We start from the raw sequence: 8,238 nt of genomic DNA on the forward strand, positions 1-8,238 counted from the left end.
TAGAGTGAACAAAGAGAGCTGAATAATCTTCGAAGAACATCTCTCTAATGAACAATTAATGCACCTTTATCCTCGCCCGAGGACAAGCGAGTTGAATAATTATACGTTGCTTGCATATACGTCTGATTCGTGAAATGCGTAGCCCAGAAGCAAAGAGACGATGCCAAAAAGTGTAGGTATCAAGACGTACCATTGTTTCATACGGCCCTTGGTGGTAAAAGCGGTCCGAGGAAAATCCATTTTACTGGACGGTGTCAATCATGCCATCTTGAATTATATAATAACCTTAAGGAATTTGGGGAGACATCCAATTCTGAGTATGCAATTGGCAAAACCCGATCGACTGACCAAATAATATACATTGAACAGGTCGATGAAGGCGGGATAATTGGAAGTTCTCTGTTCACAGCCTTTTTTATGAAGTTTCTTAGTTAAGAACACAATGTTAATCGCTGATCGTTGGGCCCGAAATCCTGTCAGTTGAAAGCGGTTGAGGACCCCCATGCTAAGGCTTTGCCCACCGTGTTGAGGGGGGAGGTTTCGAGATATTTTGTACAGTCGCAACGGTCGCCATTGTTTTTCTAGAGCTTGACGATTTTTGAACCCCGCATCTCTTTCGGTTTCCGTGCCTTCTTCCCAACAATGTAACAGGAGGTTGTAGAGGTGACCAGAACTGAGTTCTCTCTTCTTGCTTTCAAAATCTCTCGTGGAATTCTATCACTGCATGGAGCTTTTCCACATGAGAGAGAGAGAGAGAGGAAGAGAGAGAGAGAGAGAGAGGGGGGAGAGATTCAATGGCCTTAAATATTTTTTCGATAGTGGATGGTGAGTCGAGCTCCTACATGGTGGGCGACAACGTTGTGTCCTCGATAGGTTTGTCATCGATGGCGGTTTCCCTTGAATATAGGCCTTTGTTGTGCTCAGCCCATCTCTCCATTACTTTAACGCGATCTTTGATAACATTTTAGAAGAAGACTTGATGGGTGTAACCTTGATATACGACATAATCATGTTGACACACCGGTTCCCATCAGATCACCGAAGTTAAGCAATGTTGAGTCTGGTCATTACTAAAATGGGTGACCAATTTGGGAATCCAGGTGCTGTATGTATGATCGGATCATGCCAGCCGCTTTTGCAGGAATTCTGCCTTTTGGATCATTTTGGACCATTTTGAACTTACCTGTTGGATTGGAAATTTTTTTAATTCGACCGTGTTTGGATTTTACCATTCTTGGATTTTTACCCTTCACCGGACTATTCATTCATGTGAAATCTTTTTATCATTTTTCTTTTACCTCCTATTGCCCTTACCTCACCCTTTGTTAACCAAGTAAGATCTGTGACTTATTGTGGTTTCATCAAATACTTTTACATGCAAAATTCGATCCCGCATTTTGCTAATTCCTGCCCTCTGATGAGAAGGAGTGTATTTCTTCGAAACTCGGCGGATTAAGGACTATCGACTTATCTTGTACTTCCTTTTTAAAATTGAATATGTGTTTAACTCTTTTTCAGGATGTTTTTTTAACATGTTTTATTAATCATTTGTTCATATTATAAGCTGTAATTCCTTTTCGGTTTTATTGAGCTTTTACATCTGGTTGAGATTACTTTGCTTGTAAATATTTACTCCTTAATATTTATAATATATTTTAAGTTTACAATTTTGATTACCTTGGTAAACATATTGTAATTTTTATTTCATATATATATATATATATATATATATATATATATATATATATATATATGAGTGTGTTTGGCTATGCGTGTGTAAGTATAGAGTGAGAAATTGAGAAGCTGAAATGAACAATTGTAAAAAATGTCTATTTATTTCTTTTTCAATACAGCATAATTCTGTGAAAATAAGAATTTCTGATGACAAAATATACTCATATTGTTTGTAAAACTATTACACCGAATCTACAGACTTTGAGAAAAATCGACCAAAAATATGCTTTTGCAAAGACAATACATCCGGAACAATAATAGTTATGAGAAATCCTAGAAAATGAAACTGATAATGCGGAGTAAGAATTATAATTTCTGGGAAAAATTGTAAAATGTTGACAACTTTTACATAGTATTTTTACATCGATTGTAATCGCAGTAAAACGGAATATAGCTGAAACATTCTTTTAGAGATATCGTAACAGTTTATTTCATAATAATGTATATTCTAGTAATAGTTTTTTTTTTCTTGAACATTGAAGGTAATATCTCTTTTTGTTCGGTATAAATGTTTCTTTAACAAAATCGAACACGCCACATAATTCCGTATGCAAGTTGATGCATTTGTTGGGCAAATAGCTTGTAAAGTGTGATAAATGGTAATTCTTTTATGACGAAAATCATTCAATATGATCATAATTCCGTGTTCATTTACGTAGAAATACAATTTACAGCGATTACCTGTTGTTGAAATGCCAATAACGTGACGACTTAAGTTAATGGTGATGAATGATACACGATGTTGATGCATACTGTATTCGCAATTGTTTTCATAAGATTACATGACATGATTATTTGTGTTAAGGCTGATATAATGGGCATTGCTATGCGTTGAGGACAAAACATTAAGGAATAGCACAATTCACCTTGCATTCGGTCGTGTCGATGGAACACTGCAATAATATGCCAAATGAAGTGACTTGATTTGATAAATATATCCGTGTTGTGATATGATTGGTACCGGAATGGTTTCTCCATTGTCCGTTGATATCGGCACTGAACACATGCGGATCCTCATGTTATTCATTTTTGATTTTTTACAAAATGCTGTTTAAATTCATATTCTAACAATATATAATCTGCTCTGTCAGTCTATTCGTTTCCACGCTATTCTTTGTGTAATAAAATAGAATATATCCCATAACTCGTTGAAATCTTACGTGATTTTAAAGTATGACTTATTTCGGAATATATAATCCAATCATATTAATTCTAATAAAGATAAGAACATTCCATGCATGTATTTTTATTATTACCAAATGATTTATTACAGAAAAAATGATCATGGTTCATCAGTGAAATAGATAAAATATTTCATATGTCGTAATGTTTACTAACTTATATATTAATATTGTTTGTATTCTACCCGTGTTCCGGCGTTGCCCATGAAATTAAATTAAGTGACTAAATTGAAATACTAAACTATTTCCTAATCATGGTGTTAATGATCATAATATTACGTAGATGAATATAATGAAAAGGACAATACTGCTGATAGCAATATTTATAACATTAGTAAGAGAACTAATAATTGTAACAAAACCGAACACGTATATTACAGTATATATGGAAATAAATAAATCAGTGAATAGTCTGGTAGTAAATGAAACGTTAATAACAACGATTATTGTAACATTAATTATAGTAAGACGAATAATAATCATTAGAATAATTGTAAAAGGTATATTTAATAAAGGTAATAGTTGAAAAATAAATAGTATTAATAAGAATACTATTAATAATATCACTATTAATCAAACAGTACGAATTATATACTCACATCAAAAATCAATTAAATATATGAAGAGTATGGGAAAATAAAAAAAAGAGTACAAGTAAAATTATTTGCAATAACAAAGCGCAATTCACTGTTACTTACAACAGTAATAAAATATAATAAAAAAGTCCTGTCAAATCATAGATTTGCTATTCCAGCTCAATAAAGGGTGAATATCAAAGTAGGGGAGAAACGAAGCAAATGCACAGAACTATCCAGAGACCTGAAAAGGATATGGAAAATGAAGAAAATCAAAATAATACAAAAAAAATAGTAGGGGCACTAGGAACAATTCTGAAAAATTTTGAATAAAATAAAATGGGAGAAATTGAGATCAAAGGAATGACTGAAAAAAATACAACGAACAACAATAATGAAAACAGATGAAAATTAAGAAAACCCTTGAATGTGGAAACCCACACTCAGCAGCAACATGTGCTTACCAGACAAACTGATGCAAAGGCAAAACATTAAAAAAAAACTACATGGAACCAAGAAGACTATAGCGACATATCTCCAAGTTCTCTAATCCTACCCTACCCATATTGCCACATCACCTCTCCCCTAAAAAAAGCTTGAGACTAAATAACCAAGTTAAGGGGGAAGAAAACACCGAAGAAAAGCCGTCCGCCTGATAAGTGTGAAGAGAACTGGGACCATGGAGAGGCTTATTGCAACTAAAATTCCAGCGAACACCAATTGCGGCTGCCAACGAGAAATCAATGGCAAACAGCTGTTGCGATAATGCAAATTTATTGTAAAATGTTATCGGAAGAGGCGGAGAGTACTGGAAACCTGGGGAGATTTGTTGTCACTCAGTTCCAGGGGAAACCACAGGCTGTTTCCAAGAAGAGATGCTTAATGACCCGTGTGAAAGCTCCTTGTGAGCTAATAATAATAATAATAATAATAATAATAATAATAATAATAATAATAATAATAATAATAATAATAATAATAATAAAAAAAATAATAATAATAATAATGATAATAATAATAAATTAATAATAATAATGATTATTATTATTATTATTATTATTATTATTATTATTATGGTGATTATGAAATCAAATTTCTAACTAACCTTATGTTTTGACAATGGTTATGTGAAAATAGCTATATAAAAATAATCTGTTAACTGCCCGTGAGTAAATAATAATCTCATTATTTAGAACGGTGTTTTACATGAATGAAGAGGGAGACAGTTTGATTAATAAGTACGATTCGGAAATAGAAACTATCTTCGAAGGTTATTTAACAATAAAAACACATAGTTTACTTGTGTAAATTGATTATCTTTATTTCAGACAGCAATGCTTTTTATTAACCAGTTTAAAGACTATAAAATCATATAAAAATCGTCGTGTTGACCATTATTATAAAAATAATAATAATAACCAAGTTAAGGGGGAAGAAAACACCGAAGAAAAGCCGTCCGCCTGATAAGTGTGAAGAGAACTGGGACCATGGGGAGGCTTATTGCAACTAAAATTCCAGCGAACACCAATTGCGGCTGCCAACGAGAAATCAATGGCAAACAGCTGTTGCGATAATGCAAATTTATTGTAAATTGTAATAATAATAATAATAATAATAATAATAATAATAATAATAATAATAGGTGCTAACAACTACAGAAAGCAGTTTGTGTATTTTAGGCTGATTTTGATAGCCTTTAAATCCCAACTTAAACTTTTTTTTTTAAATATAGAATAGTAATAAAACATTTGTTGTACTTATACATAATAGGAACCGTGCTGGAATAACAATGTTGTTATTTAGAAATCAATTCTTTTCTAATGAAAGAGGGTTTAGTAAAAAAAAAAGGTTATGTACGTCTATCTAACGACCAACTAATCAAGGATGCACAAAAATGAATTTAACTTCAAATCACATGTAAGAAAAATGTACTATCTTTATAAATTTAATGCGAAAATCTAACGACTGAATAAGAATGGCTCTTATTTTGCAATGAAAATCATTTTGAATTCTTCCGTTATTTCCTGTTATTTTACTTACTTCCTTAGTCTTCGTTTCACTTTCATACATACATAATGTTAATACTTTCCGGTTCCATTGACTGAAAATAAAACAACTGACAGAAATAGTGTATTACGCAACAAACTGTATTTTTGTTCATTGAAATGTTGCGTGAAATTACTGAATAGTTGAATAATAGGTTTACTTATGAAGACATATATATTTATACCCTTTTTGTAAAGCAGATATATAAAGCATCGAAGCGCATACGGTAAGATCTTGTAGGTTAACGGAATGTGTACCGAAAAGGAAGAATAATATCATTGAATCAGCCGCTCCTAACATGAACAGAGACGATTTTGGGGAATTATTTTCTATTTTTCCCACAACAAATTACGAAACACAAAGTATAAGACATGCATATCAGTATTTGAATCCAGCAAAATAAAAGTAATTAATTAATACGTGAAAAAATACGTAATATTGTTCCCCATTTCTAATTTGAATGGTCCTAAACTTAAAAAGAATTAAATTTACAATAAAGAATAGTTGTCTAAAGCAATCAACGATCGATATGTGTTTTATCCGAATAGCAAAAAGCAACACAAAATGATGTTCTTATGTGTTTGAACGTTAGTAAAGTGCAAGAGAAAAAAGATATTCCTTACTTACTTAGGCCTACTTATTAAATCTTATTTAAATTAAATATAAAAAAAAACTAGTGAAAAATGCAAATATATGGTGAATTGCTATTCTCCTTGTAGATGATTAAACAAATGTTGTTTGTGTATTTTATAAAAGTAATCTAGAATTAAAAACCGCCTTATGTTTTCAAATATACTAGCTGTTATATTACGTTTTTTTTTTAAACTGCAACTCCGGTTGCTGTGAAATATTCTTTCAGAATGAAATGAACGCATAATTTGAAGAACAACGATTTCTTTTTTTCAACGCATATTGGCGTGATGGCATAGAGGTTTTTACAAAGGGGACTGCGAAAATAAATTACGATGTTATTTTTGAAGCAATATGACAGAAATGTTGTTAAAAATAATATGCGAAAATGAAAATGTATTAGTGTTTTATTGCTTTAATTTCAACACACATCGAGGCGCAATGTTTATTGTATTTTGCTGCTAAAACAGAATTATAACTTTTAAGCGTATGTGTCAAATACAACTTGCATAAGTGTTTTAGTTTTTTTTTCTCAAACGTACAGTAATATAAATAACAATGGTTATGTTTTATTGCGATATGACAAAAATATTTTATCGAGGCGAATGCTTAACGATATATTAAAATACAGGTTTCCATTTTGGAGATTGGTATATGTTCTTCGAATAATATCTATTCTGATAGTATTATAATGTTACTTCCTGATATATACATACATATATATACATACATATATATATATATATATATATCAAGTTTGATATATATATATATGTATATGTAATATCAATTTTGATATATATATATATATATATATATATATATATATATAAATTGACTGCATATTTCGCGAGAACAACATTATTTGTGCATACACGCAGCCACATTTGTTTTAATATACTAATAGATACGTGGTTAATATTTATTCAAAAATGATCTACACTTATAAGTATGATAAAATGAATTAATTACTATGCGTATAAAAATGGCTCGCCCGAAATCCTTCAGATACATAATGTTGCTTACTTTGGCACAATGACGTAGCCCCTTTTAAGGGAGCTCGGGACTGCTACATTAATAACACCGATATCTAGCTTCTAACCTTGTGCTTGATTTTGTGATGAAGTTAAAAATGCTTCATGCAGGTATTTTGTGGGTTTGAGAACGTTAGATCATGTCGGTTGGGTTTGAATGAAAGGTGTTATGAAACTTTTAGCAATGTCAAAATCATTCGAGAAAGGTTAGACTTAGACACGGATATCTGAAGTTGCAAAACAAAGCATTATATGAAACGCTTATTTCTCTCTCTTTCGTTCTCTCTCTCTTTCTTTTTCCCTCATTCACTCCCTTTCTCTCTCTTTCAATGAATAAAATAAAAATTAAATATAATTTCATTGTTTTAAAAACAGTTGAGGTTTGGTCGCTATACGCGAAGGGTCGACACAATTTTCCCTACTCTTTAACTGTTTAATAAATTGTATATATTTTAAAAAAATGCATTCGTTCGCTGTTTTCATACAATATTCGATTTCAGCATACCATTAATGCCGACGACAGAAAGATGCCTGCAATGACCACACATAATGCGACCCATGCCAGAAAGTTATAGCCGACGACATATCGACCCGTTTTCGTTGATGTTTCCAGCATGTGTCTATCGTTTAGATATCGTTGGATATCATTATTCCCCGGGCAGCTGTTTGCTTTCCCAAGACGTTCATCAACCAAGTAAGCCTCCCGGGGAGCGATAGTACCACATTACTACTTCTTTCCATCTTATCTAAACAGGTGCTTTAAAATTGCTGGACTCTTCCATTTCCCTTCTTATCCAATAGCTCAAACTTTTATTTGGATTTAATATATATATATATATATATATATATATATATATATATATATATATATATATTATAAAGGCTGTAACTTGTTTGTTTTATAAGTATGATAAAATGAATTAATTATTATAAGTATAAACATGGCTCGCCCGAAATCCTTCATTCTAATATTCTATAGATATTTTATGTATATATATATATATATATATATATATATATATATATATATATATATAA

General features: G+C 31.4%; 1 pseudogene; it reads left to right on the plus strand.

Annotated features, from left to right (window-relative positions):
• Positions 1 to 994: 994 nt before the first annotated feature.
• On the plus strand, positions 995 to 1,112 carry LOC145263652 (5S ribosomal RNA; annotated as a pseudogene).
• Positions 1,113 to 8,238: the final 7,126 nt, after the last annotated feature.

This window comes from Euprymna scolopes, chromosome 3 (assembly GCF_053919585.1).
Source record: "Euprymna scolopes isolate OS-2025 chromosome 3, ASM5391958v1, whole genome shotgun sequence".
Classification (NCBI taxonomy): domain Eukaryota; kingdom Metazoa; phylum Mollusca; class Cephalopoda; order Sepiida; family Sepiolidae; genus Euprymna; species Euprymna scolopes.